General features: G+C 39.5%; 1 long non-coding RNA gene across 3 annotated transcripts in view; it reads left to right on the top strand.

Annotated features, from left to right (window-relative positions):
- Positions 1-16,354, top strand: part of LOC308477912 — a 127,770-nt gene that overhangs the window by 25,996 nt on the left and 85,420 nt on the right. The window contains exon 4 of one of the 3 annotated variants that reach the window (XR_013986739.1): positions 1,984-2,118. The exons of the other annotated variants lie outside the window; for them this stretch is intronic. This is a non-coding gene — a long non-coding RNA (uncharacterized lncRNA). Of the gene's footprint in view, positions 1-1,983; positions 2,119-16,354 lie in introns of those variants that run through there. 3 annotated transcript variants of the gene reach the window in all.

Raw genomic sequence — 16,354 nt, 5'->3', positions numbered from 1 at the left:
ATGTGGTCTTTTATCTGACATACTAGTTTTCTATGTGGAGGGAGGTTATTTTGATTCTGTTTTGTATGGGGGAAGACTACAATCATGTGCGCTGTAACCTGTAATCTGAAGTGTTATAGTCCAGAGATAGGTTCACCACCGTGCCTTTTGTTTATGGGGACTAAGCTTCAGTAAGAGGCCTCATTGCAAACACAATTTTATTTGAGCTTTTATATCAAGAGTGGCCGGGGTGGGGGGAGGACTCAGTAATACTAAGTGGTGCCATAAATCTTGCTGATGTTGCCAAGTTAATAGCAAGACTGTAGTCTCCAACCTGTATCGAGATGGGTTCAGATACTGATTTGCCATCAGATCTTTCAAGTCTGACTCACGCAGGAAGTTCTATTATAGTGAATGTCAAAACCTGAGCTACTGAGAATTTCTCACGGCATAATAGCAATGCAGGAACTTGATCTGGATGACAAATGAAAATTGTAGTTTGTGATCTCATACAAGTTCTATGCTGTTATCTGTAAACTTTTCCTGGAAACTTCACTCATATGCCAGAGGAGGTATCATAGAAGCAGAATGCAGGTTGCTAGAAGTCTCTGCACAAAAACAACATGGTCTCCTCCATTGTTTCTTCCATTCCCATGATGTTGATATAGGATGAGTTAGGACTGTCCTCAGCATGGCTGCTGATCAGTCATCTAGGCACTGCACATGCCACCGGAGATGGTTCTCCCTTTATGTGGAGTGGCTGCCTCAGGTGGCAGATCCTGGGGTGATAGGCTGACAACTTGTGCACTGCCAAAAAGGGGGGGGGAAATTCATCACAGAAACAGGACACAGTTTTGCATAAAATATACATATGTTTGTGTGTGTGTGTGTGTGTGTGTGTGTGTAAATTCAAATTTACAAATAATTACTGCAATTTCAGTAAGATTAAAAATTAAGATCTCCAGGCTGCTCAGCTTCTGTGGAATGGAGACACCATCTTCTCTTTTGCCTCAGGCAGCAAAATATCTCGCAACTCACAGGGATGAGTATCCCTCATGTTGAATTGCCCATTTAGAGAACTTACCATGTAACTTAAGGCCATCATGCCACACTTCCCTACCCTTTGTCAGATGGTGAATGCCATGGAATTGGACTGCAGGTGAAGAAATCCACATGATGGGCCTGCCTTGTGCAGTGAGATATGACTGGGGTTGGTGGAGAATCAGCCAGTCTCTGTTGTGGATGTAACAGCTAGATTTGTTTTCAACCATGGTAGTGGAATGTATCATAGCAAAAAATATCACCCAGCAGCCTGCTGCAGCATTGTGACCATATATTATTGTTGTTAAAATAGAAAATAATTTAAAAATACACAATAATTTAAAAACACAACAAAGCAATCCAATTAAAATAAAAATACTCATGATCAAATATGCAATAAAACAATCCTGTTAAAACAGCACAGCAAGTAAAGCAGGAAGCTTGGGACAAGAGAGCAAATCAATGCCTATGTAAACAGGTGTGTCTTCAAAAGGCAGTGGAATGCCAATATAGATGGGCGCCTCTTTTTCAGCAGGGAGTGTATTCCACATTACCAGTGTCACCAGTGAAAATGCCTCTGCACTACCACAATTATAACTGGCATATTTCAAGTATAATAGTAAACAGCTAACTGCAAGACCACAGCTGCATTCTTGGTGGCTGCTCCCAGACTTTGGAACTCCCTCCATAGAGAAGTTGACTGGCTCTGTCCTTGTTATTCTTCTGGGGGCAGGTGAAGACCTATTATTCCAATACGCTTTGGGGAAGTTTTAATGAAGGATCTGGTACTGTGCTGTTTTTATTGTAATTTTCCATATGTTTTAAATAATATATATAATGTTTTATTGTTTTTTAACAATTGTGGTTAGTTGTTCTTATTTTATTTGTAAGCTGCTTTGAGTATCTGTCAGGGGAAAAGGTGGGGTATTATTATTATTATTATTATTATTATTTCTCATTCAGCAACCATCACATCTCAAATGAGTCAACATATTTCAAAATAGAAGGAAGATCTATTGTTACTACACACAGAAAGCGCATGCATCAAAAATTCACAAACTCAAGGGACAGATAATGTATGTCAGACAAAGCTTATTTACTTCTTTCAAGATTCCCATTTTGCCTTTTATATAAAGGAAACATTCTTATATATGCTTAACTGCCAGAGTATTATTCACACATGTGTTTATACTTGGTGTGGTGTGGAGGTTCTTCCTCATTGTAGGAGAAACCCACATAATGCTAAAACATAAAACACCAATCTTTGTGCGACAACAGTCACTATGGCTGTACTTGAAATTCTGCATTGTTCCAAATCTCTCCCAAACAGCTACAAAAAACCTTCAATATCTCAAACACAACTATGTTCTGGGAATAAATTCCTATTTTTTCCGAAGAGGAATTTTTGCCTTAACGTGAAGGCCCATTATAAAAACAAAAACTTTTGAAACTTTAAAGTTGGACTTTCTGCATTTTATTGAAAATTACTTCCTTTCCCCTTTCTTTCCATGTGGGGCGGCCCTGCTCTCTGCCTGCCTCTCAGAGTGGGCAGCGCATAGCGGCTGCTTGTGGAGGAGAATAGGCAGCAACTGACAATGCCCAGCCCCATGTAACAGACTGCAGCCTCTCCTCCTCCTTGCCCTCAAGATCTCTGGCAGCCGCTACAAGCTGCCCGAAGGCTGGCAGTGGCAGCCATGGAGAGGCAATGGGATGCTTCCTTGCAGCAGTTGCCACTGCCACTTGGGATAAGCGCCGGCTCACCCTCCTCCCTGAGCTTGACGGCAGCAGCACTGGCGGTGGAAAGAGGGACATTCTGGGATTAAATCAGAAGCTGGGATGGCTTTCATAATTCTGGGACGGTCCCTGGAAAATCGGGACACCTGGGGGTATGTATCCCTCTTTTGTCATCTTCCGTACTGAGAGGGGCAATCCTGAAAGACAGCCTATAAATACTACTATCACCAATAGCATTTGGATCACAAGCTCCTCGGGCCAGAATCTCTCTCTTTTGCTTATGTCACTCATAAAGCTCTATGTACACCAACGACACTAAGTAAATGTAATAAATAATGTAGAGCCCTGTGAATGCTTGAATGAATCAATCCCATTGAAATGTAGCAAGATGGTTTTGGCAGCAGATGGGCCCTGTGCGCTGGACTGTAGTGTATGTGCAAATCGACTAGGATAGCCCTAATTTCCCGCCCTTCCTTCTTGGGCTTGTTGTCATGGTGACCTGCTGGGATGGCTGAACCAGGAATTTTCAGTTCTGTTCCTTTCCTTCTAGCACCTTAACTACCCTTCACTTTGCTTCTGTCTCTGTGTGTTTTGCTTATAGCTTCCTTGCTCCAGGTATGTGTTGTAACCATTGCTCTGCCACTCTAACCAAACCCGAAGCTCAAGACAATGGCAATTGAAAGTTACTTCACTTGCATTCCTAGCCCAGGATGCTCCTCTGACCAGTGGGTTTACCATCATTATCTTTTCTATGAAGAACATATATCTGTTGCTGTCTTTCTCATCTTCTGGCTCTAATCAGACCAGCTCTGATGGTGGGTCCTGACAGAAACATTTCTGTCTATTAGAATTATAAGATTTGTGTTTATAAACAGCATTTCCACATCTTCTCCCGAATGTGTGCATCTTTCTTGCAATACTAGGATTAGTTTGTACTGTCTAATGTAGGAATCTGCCTTGGCTTGTTTCTCTGGATGAAGATAAGAATTGTCTTGCCAAAACACTAGAAATTCCATTTCTCATGCCTTGGTGATGCTGATCAAGAAAACTGGTTATCTGTTGATTCATCTTTTTTCTTTTTATGCTATTTAATACATACATGAATTTCTATCATTCATGACTAACGTGCATTAATTGCACATGGTGTATTCAAAATATCTACAATGTCTAGTGTTGCCATATTTCTGTACCATAGATATAGAGCCTGGGGTTAATAAATCCAGATAATGCCGGACACAGTTTCATCGTTTAGCAGTTTAGACATGAAATCTTGTGCCTGTCTACTCAGCTGCAAGCCCCACTGAATTTGATGGGGCTTACTTGGTGTAATAATAATAATAATATTTTTATTTTTTAAAATTTATATCCCACCCATCTTGTTGGGTTTCCCAGCCACTCTGGCCATCTTACAACATATATAAAAACACAACAAGCATCAAACATTAAAAAAAAGATATCCTATATGAGAGAGAAACCAACCAACCAACCAACCAACCAGTAAATCAATAGAAACCAATAACAACAATTATAGCAACAATAATAAACAGTTTACAGTTATACCCAAATTAAAATAACCGCCAACCCCAACTAAACAGTTAACCAACAGCAACCTGACAAAAACAAAACAGAGAAACCAACATTAGAACCCTTTAAAACATTTTAAAACATTTTAGCCAATTGCCCCAACCCAAGAGTTGTTCCAGCAATGTCCCTCTGGCCTCCCAGAAGCCTCTTTTAGGATGGACACAAAGTGGCTTCAAATCAGTGTGAAGGTAAGTACATATATGCATCCATGAATACAAGGAAATAATACAAAAATGAAATTAAAACAACAGCGACAATGTAAATAAAAAAGTACTGTGTATTTTGGGTCTATGGACCGTAATAAAGTTGTGTGTGTGAGAGAGAGATTAAATAAATAAAAATACAGTGCCATGCATTCCAAATTCTAGCATAATAGAATGGTGGATTTTTACTGTGGCCCTTATTGCTGACATAAAAAATAAGTGAGTGCCAAGTCAAAACAAAATTATTTGATTTTTTTAATACCATGAAGAATTAAAATTTTGAGTCACTATTTCCATGAGGGCTAAATATCACACCCGTCGTCCAATGGCAAACACATCATAAGTCTCTCTAGTGTTTGGGCAATGTCAATCTGGCTGTAATGAACAAGTGGCCAATTAATTGTTTAACTTTTATTTTTGTTTTTTAAAATACGATTAAATCATTTGATAGACTTAAAGTAAATGAAGCTCTGATTGGTAGGCTTGAACCTTGAGAGAGCCTTACTTGCACCAGCAGAGGGAGCCTTGAAAGAGCCATAAACCTGAATTCACAGACAATGCACAGGTCTGTACCAGGAGCAGTTCTGAGTTCTGTCACTTTTTCGGTCTCAGTTGGCAAATTGCTCCTTTTTGAGGTTTTGCATGAATTTATGAGAGAATACTGATTGGCAAGATTGATTCCCCATGTATATATCCTTAGATGTTTATTTTCCATGGTTAATCAATTCAACAAGCACAAGACAGAAATCTGTTTATCTGTATGGGCACAATGGAGCCTTAACGAGGAAAAGTCTCTATTGACATGGAATTCTAGGCATCTCTCTGACACAGGGTTGCTGTCTTGATTTGATCACCAGCACTTTACATATAGGATCAGGATTTTTTAAAATATATCTGAAACGGAGCCAAGCAATGACTAAAGATCTGTGGCTGGTTGAGTCATACCTGTCATATTTTTCTCATTAAAGAAGACACAGCAGTGTGCCAAACCTGTCATTCTCTCCCATGAAAGACAGCTTATTTCATTAGGTGCAGCAGCTGACTGTACGTTTAAGTGAATACAGCAATAAAACTGCTAGCACATTTGCAAAGCTAAGCAGTGTCTGGTATGGTTTCAAATTGGATGGGGGGACCCTGTGCTGAGATTCCTGTGCTCTCGGGGTCCCTTCCCATTCTACAATCAGATCGCTTTCCCCCACCCCTCAGACCCTCAGGACACAGCTGAGGAAAAAAAACTATGGCCACAGCGATCTAGAGATATACAAATGTGCAAAACGGATTGAAGAAAAGATATGTCTTACCCTAATTTCTAGGCTCTAAATGCAAGGTCAGTAATATAGGTCTGGTATTCTCCTTAGCGTAGGAGTGGAAATGCTCTGCCTCTGTCACACCTGTGATGAGCCCCTCCCCCCGCACCCCATTAGCCACTTTGAGTTCTGTGTAATGGATAAAAATGAGAATGTTAACTGAGCTTTGATCTAAATGGTGCATCCTTGACTGGAATGGGCTGCGTAGTTTTCTCCTACAATTAGGTTCATAGACCAACTTCAGTATGGTTGTCTAAGGAAAGGCATATAGGGAATCAAGAGCTCAAAAGTCAGTATGAACTCCAAATGTTAGGGAAATGTTGATTGCAGCTTTACTGCTGCTATAGTCCCTCTCCATAGGTATAGTAATACTTAAAAATTCCTGGTCTATTTAAAAGTCATAGAATTGTAGAGTTGGAAGGGACTCTGAGGGTCATCTAGTTCAATCCCCTGCAATGCAATCATCACAGCCAAAGAATCCATGACAGATGGCCATCCAACCTCTGCTTAAAACCCTCCAAGGAATGAAAACCCACCACCTTCCACTGTTGAGCAGCTCTTCTGTCAGAAAGTTCATGCTGATGTCAAAATCTTCTTTCTTGTAACTTGAAGCCATTGTTTTTCGGGTCCTAGCCACCAGAGCAGGAGAAAACAAGTCAGCTCATCTTGATTTCCTGTTGGTGGATTATGGCTTCACTTCTGTACCTACTTCCATGGAAGCAAAACACACTGTGGGGCTTACTTCTAAAAAGACATGTACAGGATTGCACTGTGTGCCTCTCTCCTCCAGATATTTATCTATCATATAGAATCATTCATAGCATTTTTGGGAAAATCACACTTAAGATCATCTCTGTTAAGTCTTTGTCAATTACAGCAACTATTCCCTTTGCTTCCCTTTTATTGAAAATGTTTTAAAGATGAACTTTCCCTCAATCAACTACCCTGAGGCATTTTTAAATGCCACAACTGCTCTCAATAATGTCACCTAGTTTAATAAAAAAAGGGATACAAATTAGACAGTCACAGAAAGACTAAAGTCTCTAAGCAGCCTGCTCATATAACTAAGAACCAACCTAGTTGAGATGAACTTAGAAGCATTCAGAATTTTTATAGAGGACTCTGAGGTTTGAGAAACTTTAGATAGTCTTTCCTTGCATGTGTTAGTGTGCTAAGATAATTTTAGCCTGTGGACTTTGATGATCTTACCTCTCTTTAGATAGCAAGTATTGTGTCATAAGCCAACCCTGCTCCATTGAGGCCCAGCAGCCCTTTCATTAGACCTTTGTATCAGGTGGCATGTGCTTGGACACAGTGGTGGTAGCCTCCTGGCTGTTTTCCCCGAACCCCCAGGCATTGTGATAATATACCCTCTGAACTTGCCTGCTCCCCACAGGTGCAGTGGAAAGTGCTATCCCACTGCCAGCGTTGAAGTAAAAGTCAACTTCCAGTCAAGTTAGCTTCTGTATATAGGTGGAGGTGCCATCTTGCCCTGTGCCTCTCTGCCTTTAAAACTCTAGGGGTCATTTTCTCCCTGTAGTAAACTGACTTTATTAGACACAATAGTAATATCTATTCAGATTTTTCCCCAAACACCTCCTTTGTACTCTATGGCCACAATCCTGTGTATACTTATCTGGGAGTAAGCCACAGTGAACTTGGTGAGTTTTAATTCTGTATAAAACTCGTAAGAAATACTGGTCTACAAGTACAATTGATCTGCAGGTGTCCATTGAATGTATTTCAAAAATGATATAGGCTGAAATACATGGATGGTCAGGCTCACATTCATTGCTTTTCAGATCTTAATGCTGAGATTATTGACTGAACAGCTCAGAACTGGCAAGTGTTAATATTATCCCACCTGATTGGTTCATGAAAATATATCTTGGAAGCTCAGTATCAATAGTCTATTAAAAGTTTGCGGCTAATATTTACTACTCAGTGTTTTACTCTGAAGTTGGGGGGTGCCTGTAGCTGAGAGAGAGAACACATGCTTTTCATGCAAAGGTCCTAGGTTTAATCGACAGCATCCTCTGGTAAGACTGGGAGGGAGTGCTGCTTAAAACCCCAGAGAGCTACTGCCAGTCAGTGTCAACAGTACTGAAGTAGATGGACCAATGGTCCGATTTGGTTTAAAGCAGCTTCCTATGTTCCTAAACTTTTATGTAACTTCCTTTTCATCAATATGACTAGTGGTGTATATTTATTCTGCAAATGTCCAATCTTATTCAGCTCTGTAAGACACCGAGAGATGTGTTGTTGCCCACAGGCAGGAAAACTGTTAAACTCTTCCTAAGCGAGCAGATTGATGAAAGCAAGAAGGCTAAAGCCACAGGTGAAAAGACAGAGCAGTAGGAGGAAATGTCATTGTGAAGATATACCACATTTCTCAGTATTTTAAATCATGTGGCCTGCAAGCACTTCAGTTGTATTTGGATATATGTATGGGAATGCTTCACTCTGGAAAACAGGACCATTTTCAGGTCTTTCACAATTCATACAGTTTATAAACTCAGACCATATTCGTACAATTAATTACTTCTGTTTAACAATCCTGTAATGCACATCTATTCTGTTCTCCCATATAAGTGAAATTGTGATTTCTTAAATGAAAAGTGCATACTGCCAAGTTGTATATTTTTAATGTTTCATATTCTGATAAGTCCTTCTTTTTTCCAAGATGCAGAAAACGTTGATATTTCTACAACATTCCAATTAATGTGACCTTCATGTAGAAAATAAATGGGACATATATTCTTGAAGGTAACAAATATATGAGCAGGATACACAGTACTCTACTCTGAAGGAGCAGGAAAGTACATCAAGCCTCTTTACTCCTGATAATATTCTCTGTGAAAGGAGCTGGTGCTATTTCTTGTTCATTCAACTGCAGCCTGAAGTTTCCTTCTCAGCTAAGGACTGTTGCAGTAGCATGCATCCTAACATTCATAAAATATATAAAAACTCTCCACTGTTTTTATTATTTAATGATCAGCCCCAGACACCATGGCCTGGTCTGCACTATAAGCTCTTCAGCACAGGAGTCTGCTCTTTTCTTTAAACTTTCTGTTCTTTATTCTGCAGACTCTTGTCCAGAAGAGTTTACAGTGCAGACCAGGCCCTGGTGTCTGGGGCTGACAGCAGTTGAAGGTGAACAACATCTGTAAGGCTACAGGTCCTTCATCCCTGTTGTAGCCTGTAGTGAGTTTAATGTGGTTGTGGAAGCCAAAGGAAGGTGAGACAAACATAACAAACCAACGGAGAGATGGGAAGAGCCAGGGTAACACAGAATGCGTGTGACAAACGGCAGTTACATGCTATAAGAAAGGAGCACTCACACTTTTCCTTGTGAAGTAAGCAGGTTGCGGGGGGTGCCTTTCTTAAACACTTAACTAGTGCTATCAACTGTTTTGCTTCCAAGCCAAGCGGTCCTTAAGAGCTGCTCAAATTACTAGCAAGCTCTTTGGTCTGGCCAGGCAAGAACCCAATCAGTACCTTCCTATTTCTTCTCCTGAAAAGTATGAATTAGGCAAGGGTGGACTTTGGTCTTTCAAATTTCAGCGGCGCCCTGTATGAGGCCAAAATTCGGGAGGTCCTTGCTTCTTGCCTTCTGCTCTGCAACCATGTCAGAGTTGTGGCGCCTTGTGGCTGGTGTTCAGGCACATACTGTCTCTGATCATTCAGCAAGAACATAGTTTCTTTTAAAGTCACTCAAGTTGGTTTCCATCACTTCCTCCTGTGGGACAAATTATGTTATGTTTTGTTCTAAGCGGGTGATGACAGACAAGGGGGAAAGCAAGTGACCCATAAGATAGAGGCCTGGGCTTTTGAAATTGCATCTATATGCCCTGGATGCAATACCTAATGCATTGTTTAACTCAGGGAGGTAACTTTTAAGAGGTGCCCTTGAGGAAATATCTGTGTTTTCTTCCTAGATGGATTAACCCAGGGCAACCACTATCTTGTGGATTTATGCAAAGCTCAGACTACATGCATCAGTCACCTTGCCATTATGGAAGGCCAGAGTCCTTGGCAGTTAAAGTGATTCTCAAGCAGAAAAGTCTGCAGCTTTGGATTCTGTTACCTATGTCTTTGGGTTTCATCTTTTCACTTGGGGATTAGGACTGAGGGGTTTAAAACAAGGCTTCAGGGAAGCAACCTTCAACCTTTGTCTTCCAGAGAGATTGATTAGCAATACTGCTTTGTAGGTTTTTGTTTGCTTTTTCACCACTACATAATGACATAATAGGCTTCTTCTTCTTCTTCTTCTTCTTCTTCTTCTTCTTCTTCTTCTTCCTCTTCCTCTTCCTCTTCCTCTTCCTCTTCCTCTTCTTCTTCCTCTTTTCTTTGGTAGTTTAAAGGTTTGTATTACCTTTCTCTTTTTGTGAATGGTAACTAGTGACTTGCAATAACTGTGTAAAGATTTAATTAGAGTACTTCCTGTAACTTCAAGAGAATTGGTACGTCTATATACAGCCATTCACACCTCTTCTCTGATTTCTGCAAGATATGTCTGGTCCTCCTTCCCTCATTTGGTGGCATATTCATCCTCCATTGTTTTACTCCTATGGTTTTCCAGCTGTCTGGTGGTAACAAGTTCATGTGTGTGATATGAGCCAATAGCTTCTGTTACTCCTACCAGTTTTACTGCTTCCAGTTTGACACAATATGTTTCTAGTTTCTAACCTCAGTAGGGATTTTAAATTTCTTTGGAAAGCATAACATTCATTTCACAAGTCTTTTATTCGTAGTCTAGGATCTATCTGACTCCAGACCTCTCTCGTTTTATTTTCAACCTTTCACAGTAGTGTGGTGCAATGTTTCTGATGGATCCTGGAAGGGTTTTGGCAAAGCAAAGGCTTTCATTTTAACTCATCGTTTTAGCAGTCCCCTTATTTGTTGTGTGTGTTTGGCAACATAATAACTCCCTTGAACACTAAAATGTGGGAATGAAACTGTGGGTGCACATGGTCAAGCACAATTCTACACTTCACACTCAAATACCACCTGGATCCTTCCCTCTCATTTTCAAAGACAAGAAGAAAAATGAAAATATATATATTATAAAGTGATATCTGCCTTGAAGATTGGAACATTATATTGCACATAGGGCATGACACAGTTTCAAATTTGAATCCCAATTTGAGCCCGCACCCATTCCAAAGAACCAGGAAATATGTAAAACACTCTAACTGATAATTAATGAGTTCCTTGAACGAACGTAAGGCATTTTTCGATTTCATTGATCACCCCACTTGTTGCAGCTCCTTTGTTACATACCTTGCCAATCTGGAAGCTCTCCCATCATTCAGGAGCAGTCTTTCAAGGGGGACAAGGGGCTGCAGTAGTAGTGGTAGTAATAGTAATAGAAAGATAGGCAGACCAACTGTATGAGCATAGTTCTGCTCATATCTGTCCGGCTCCAACTCAATGTAAAACTCCCTTGAGCACTTAGATATCATAATGAAATTTGGTATGCACGTTTATGTGACCCTATCTTTGGAAAGACACCCAATGCTGCTCAATGTAGGCAATTAAATGGTAGATCGAACAGTGGTCTGACTTAGTATAAGGCAGCTTCCTGTGTCTCTATGGGGGCAATATGGATGGTTTTTTTAAGGAACCCAAAGGGTAATCTCGTCCAACCCCCTGCAAGGCGTTGTTCATTATCATCATAGTAGTTTAGGAATCTTTTTACACTACCTTCAAGAGGCAGTTGCATCCTAAAAGGTGCGAGTAAGTAAGTAAATAAAAAGAACACCATCCTTTATTTGAAATTTGAATATGGGTTTAGCCACCACACCCATTTATAAGAGGCCTTGGAATGGCGTCAGATGCAGAAAATGTGATATAATGCTTATGGAATGAAATATTGGAATAAGAGTTGGTGGGTGGGTGTGTATTTGAAATCTTCCGTTTGAAATTCAAATGGACACTGCCTCCCCTCCCACCAGTCCTCAGTGTCAAGAAGGGAGGGGAAATATGCAATATATACTTCCTTTTATATTTATTATATAAAATTATTATATATTTATACATATTTATGATAATTTTTGTTATTGTATTTTTAATGGGTGCTATCCAACATTAGTCACAGTCAGAAAGGGCTCATTGACTTAAGTCAATTTGAAGTCTATTCATTTCAGTGGGTCTACTCTGAGGATGACTTACACTGAATATCACTCACCATTTATATTTTTTATGCAAAATAGTCCAAAGAAACATGATGCATTCATTTTACAGTTCAAGTATGGACTCTACTTTAACCTCTGTGTGCATTTTAAAGGAGACCAGGAAAGAAGTTAAAAAATGTTTTGTTTTGTTTTTTAAAAATGCGATATCTGAAGTGAGACCTCTTCAACATTGACCTTTGCTAGTTTAAACCTCTTTTCTTCACTTGTAACAACATTGGCCATGTAATTATTTTCCTATTTCCTGGTCAAGTGAGCTGCTCCAGCTTTATTGCTCCTTCAGAATGTCAAACAAAAGCCTCTTGTCTTTTTCCCCAGTTCAGATTGTCACAATCTAGGCTTTCATCTGAATTTACCATTGACAATGACACAAGTTTTGTGACACAAGTTAGCTGCTTTCCTCTTTTCTGTAGAAGCCAATGTACACAGGGCAACCCAAATCAATAGAGCATAGTCTGCAAAAGTTTATTGTGGCCTTGTTCTTCCACCATGCAGCATGGATTGCAGTGTCATTTCTTATTTATTTCCATTCCTTGGCCTCAATACTTTTTCAAAAACAAGAACATCATAATAATGTAAGCAGTTTTATGGAGCATTTCAATGCACAGCCATTGTAACGGGGTTTTGTATTGCAATAGAGTATGTCAAGGCAGAATATGAAAAATGTTCCATTTCGGAAGTTTTTATTCATTTTTATCATTTTTCTTCAAAATTGCGTGAGGATTTATGGAGGTAGATACACTTGGCTGTATGCACTTAAATTCACAATGGGTAAAAAATGTGCTATTCTACCAATCCAATAAATCCCTTAGTGCTAATAACTAGGTCATCAGCCTCATAGGTAAGCACAAGAGAAAATCTATGTGCCTATGCACAAAACCACAAGCAGCTGTTAAACTCTATGGCTCTTTCAATGCTGCTAAGACAGTAGTTTTGAATTAATTGCCATATCTGTACTTACAGATCATGGGGACTGTAACCAGATCTTGAAAATTGAATGGCAGACATTGTATGGGGCTTTTCTGTCAGTGGAAGTGTCTATTGTGTTGGTGTCTTCCATGCTCCTCCCATCTTGTGTCAGAATCACTGGTGTGAAAGCTATCTATCCCCAACCAAGAAGGTTGTTCTAAACTTTGCAGTCGTATACTGATGTAGCATTCAACTTGACATTTCCCAGGAAGAGTGGAAAACTGATCTCTAAAGGCAAATACGTTGAAGAGAGAGTTTTGGCATCATAAAAGAGAAGCTTACCCTCCTTGCTCTTTTTGAAGTTCCCCACTACAAAAATGCTTTGAAAGGGTTCCAGCACCTGGGAGAACTCTCACAGGTAGCGACTGTGCCAAACTCTCCTAGATCACAATGGCCAAAACATTAATCTCATAATTCTTACCTGCTCCAAGGAAAGACAAACTTAACAATGGAACTTGAAGAGCCAAGTTCAAGGTAGCAGAGGAAATATGAAGATCTATAAATATCCACCTCCCCAAATCTAATTACTCCAATCCTAATGGGAGCAGAGACTTAATTGAATGGCACAAGATAAATCTCATGTGGTAGGGTCTATGCACATTCTGCATTTGATAGCAATATCAGTAATCTTTTCTTCTAAATGTGTTCCAGTGACATACTCAGCTGGCATTATGCTTATTCTCAACCACTGAATAAAACAGACAAAGCAATGGTAGGTGAGATGTTACCCAGTATTTAGGTTGTCAGGTAGAATGCAATGGAAAACACTAGATCTGCAGTAGTTCATGAGTTAACTTCTTAAAGCGTTATGAACAAGACATCAGATTAACTTTATCAGGAAGAAACTTCATAGGAAATTTGCATAGAATTGTTCTGCCGCATGCACCCTATATTTATATCATAAATATTGCTTTAGCAACAAGCAAACTCAGACAGCACTTTAAATAGCTCAATCTGGGTAGTTAAAACAAAAGCAAAAAAATTTTTTTAAAAAAAGCATAACTATCAAAATAGTTAAAAGCATTTAAAACAGCACATCTTCACTTCAGGAGAAAGCTTGCCTAAATGGCTTTGTCTCCAGGAGCTGTTGTCTGATACAAACCAAATATTGGGGTGCTGAACTCTATTTTGTCTCTGCCCGTACTCAGATATTTCATGTCATACTAGACTGAGGTTCAAGTAAGCATTTCAAATTTGTTTTATCTGAAAGCTGTAGCCATTTCTAAAATATCCATTTACACCCATGTTTATGAACCTATAAATAAAGCTGCTTGCAAAGTATCCAAATGATGCCACATTTTGGCAGTTTGGAATACCTCATAAATGCTTTTTATTAACCATGCTTAATTTTATATGGATCTCTAAATTGTGTAAGGTGTAAATGTCACTGTCCTTTGAATATTTATATACCTTCTGGGTTCTAAATATGGACACAAAAGTGCTATCAGGCAAGAAAAAGAGCAAATTTGTGACAAAGAAGAAGAGTTTAAAGTTTGCAGAAGAAAGTGAGAGGACACAATTTATTTCAGGCAGAGGAGGAATGTATGCTAGATGCTAGTTATTGCAACAGGTGAATGATTGCTTTTTATTCCAATCAACACTTCAAAAAACTTCTCTTACCTTCTAGTCTTAAGCTTTCTACACAAATAAAATCTGTATAGCAGAGAAGAGAGGCACGGAACCCTATCACTTGCAAATTGGAATGCACACCGGTTAAGTCATAACTCATTTCTCCGGCTTTCTACTTTGGATGATTTCTTGGAAATTACTAAATTGTTTGCTTTGATTTTAAAGAAATGCTTTCCATTTCAGCTCTTGGCGAGTTCTTTTTAGGGGGAAAGGACAAGCAGTTAAATGAGAAAATAAGAGCTGAAACAAACATGTGGAATATGTATTTTCCAGTCCCTGTTTCTTTCAGCTTGTGCACAGAATAATACTTCAGCTTTTATATATATGCCAATAATCCTTTTGTAGTGTTGGGGGGGAGTTATGTGTTTGCTGTGTTTTTGTTCTTGTTTTCATTGTGTATTTTGTGTTTTTATCTTGTTATCTTATGCTATGAACCGCCCTGAGATCTACAGATGAAGGGCGGTATAAATAATATAGGCAGTGTCAATTTGCCACAACACGCAAGGCATTCTTTAGATGATTCATAACCTGAAAGAAGAAGAAAAAACTAAAAACCAATAAAACAAACTTTTCTTTCATATTCCCTTTATAAATCCACAGGTATATCCTGATGAGATTCTGTTTCATTCAGTCCTGTCATATATAACTCTAAATCTTAGATTTATCCAACAGTAAAAAAGAGTAATTATTTTAAACCATGAGCACACTTATTGTACAAAGATATAAATATATTTATGTGGAATGTAGGGTCTTCCTATATGTAATAAGGATGGTTTTAAAAAGCATAAGGAACTACTGGGTGAGAGTCCATGGTCAGAAATACTCAAAGCGAAGGGAGTCCAAGATGGATAGGAGTTTCTTAAAGGTGCTGGAAGAGACTCTTGAGAGTCCCATGGACTGCAGGAAGATCAAACCTATCCATTCTTAAGGAAATCAGCCCTGAGTGCTCACTGGAAGGACAGATCCTGAAGCTGAGACTCCAATACTTTGGCTACCTCATGAGAAGAGATGACTCCCTGAAAAAGATCCTGATGTTGGGAAAGATGGAGGGCACAAGGAGAAGGGGACGACAGAGGACGAGATGGTTGGACAGTGTTCTCGAAGGTATGAACATGAGTTTGACCAAACTGCGGGAGGCAGTGGAAGACAGGAGTGCCTGGCGTGCTCTGGTCCATGGGGTCATGAAGAATCGGACACGACTAAACGACTAAAGAACAACAACAACAACATTGAGGGGACAGATACAGACAATTCTAATAAGAAAGAAAAGTGGGAAGTATCTAAAGGACTGCCTCTCCCCATATGAACCGACCCAGACCCTGCAATCATCATCTGCGACCCTTCTTTGTGTGCCTCCTCTGCAAGACCTCCTAAAGCAGCAACATGAGAACAGGCCTTTTCTGCAATGCCTCCCAGTTTGTGGAATGCTCTCTCCAGAAGGCTCTCCTGGCACCTTCGTTACATTTCTTTAAGGATTTGGTACTAAATGTATCAAAACTAATCACATTACCTGAGGATTCTCAGTCCTGTATTAATATTGTCCAGGGAGAACACCAGTTTCAGAAAAGCAAACATCTAGATGTTAGATTCCACCATCTCAAAGATTATGTACAACAGAAGTTTATCGAGTTACAAAACTGTACAACAGACAACATGGTGGTGAATCTTTTGACTAAATCTCTCGCCGAGGGAAAACATAGCAAACTAGCAATGC

This window comes from Podarcis pityusensis (genome assembly GCF_964106645.2).
Source record: "Podarcis pityusensis genome assembly, chromosome: 5".
Classification (NCBI taxonomy): Eukaryota; Metazoa; Chordata; class Lepidosauria; order Squamata; family Lacertidae; genus Podarcis; species Podarcis pityusensis.
Note: the sequence above shows the minus strand (reverse complement) of the source record. Positions and strands in the feature narration are given on the sequence as shown.